The following is a 1,080-nucleotide window of genomic DNA, read 5'->3' on the forward strand; positions in this document are numbered from 1 at the left end:
ATGTGTGTGTGTGTGTGTGTGTGTGTGTGTGTGTGTGTGTGTATGTTTGTGTGTGTATGTATGTGTGTGTGTATGTGTGTATGTGTCTTTGTATGTATGCCATGCTGTACGAGGATTTCAATAGGAATGTGGGTAGTTATTGTATGCTTACTTGTGTGTGTATGTGTGTGTGAGTGTATGTGTGTGTGTGTGTGTGTGTATGTGTGTGTATGTATATGTGTGTATATGTGTCTTTGTATGTATGCCATGCAGTACGTGGATTTCAATAGGAATGTGGGTAGTTATTGTATGCTTACTTGTGTGTGTATGTGCGTGTGTATGTATATTTTTTTTGTGTGTGTGTGGGTGTGGGTGTGTGTGTGTGTGTGTCTTTGTATGCACGCAATGCAGTACGAGGATTTCAATAGGAATGTAAGCTGTCTATATATGGTCGCTTTTAAGGACAACCGGGCTAACCCAGATTTCGAGGGTTTCCAGAAATCTTGACCTACACCAAAAGTAGACATTGCCCTACCTATTGGAGAAGTTTGGTTTCATTGGTGTGTATATTTGTTTGGTTATAGAGAAAACTCTCCTTGTCTTTTAAAGAAACTGAATAAGAGGCGAAAACTTTACCTTCAATTTTCGCAGAACAGCATTTTTTGGGATAGTCCCCTTGTGCTTAAGAGCGACCATATTATGTTTACAGTGTAAGAAGTCTAGAATATGTTAACTTGTGTATGTGTGTGTTTATGTGCTCTCATGCATGTCATGCATGTATGTGTGTTTGTATGTGTGTTTGTGTGATGTGTGTGTGTGTGTATAGTATACACAGATGTCACCAAAAATCTTGTCAATTTGTTAGTATTTGAGTGCTTGGTCGGCTGCTTGCACTGTATGCTTCCTGGGAAGCTGAGAATATTCCTGAGTGTTCTATGGTCTGCTGGGGTGATGATGTGTTGTAAGGCACAAAGAACTTGCTGTTGAGTGGGAGTATGCGCTCGACAAACGCTGTTTGGTCGCTTTTGAGGACAAGCAGGCTATTATTATTATTATTATTATTGTTATTATTATTATGATGATTTTGATGAGGATGATGAT

General features: G+C 39.3%; 1 protein-coding gene across 1 annotated transcript in view; it reads left to right on the forward strand.

Moving 5' to 3' along the window:
- Nucleotides 1-1,080, forward strand: part of LOC101861621 — a gene marked incomplete at its 3' end in the record, with an annotated part of 18,680 nt that overhangs the window by 15,669 nt on the left and 1,931 nt on the right.

This window comes from Aplysia californica, unplaced genomic scaffold (assembly GCF_000002075.1).
Source record: "Aplysia californica isolate F4 #8 unplaced genomic scaffold, AplCal3.0 scaffold00886, whole genome shotgun sequence".
NCBI lineage: Eukaryota > Metazoa > Mollusca > Gastropoda > Aplysiida > Aplysiidae > Aplysia > Aplysia californica.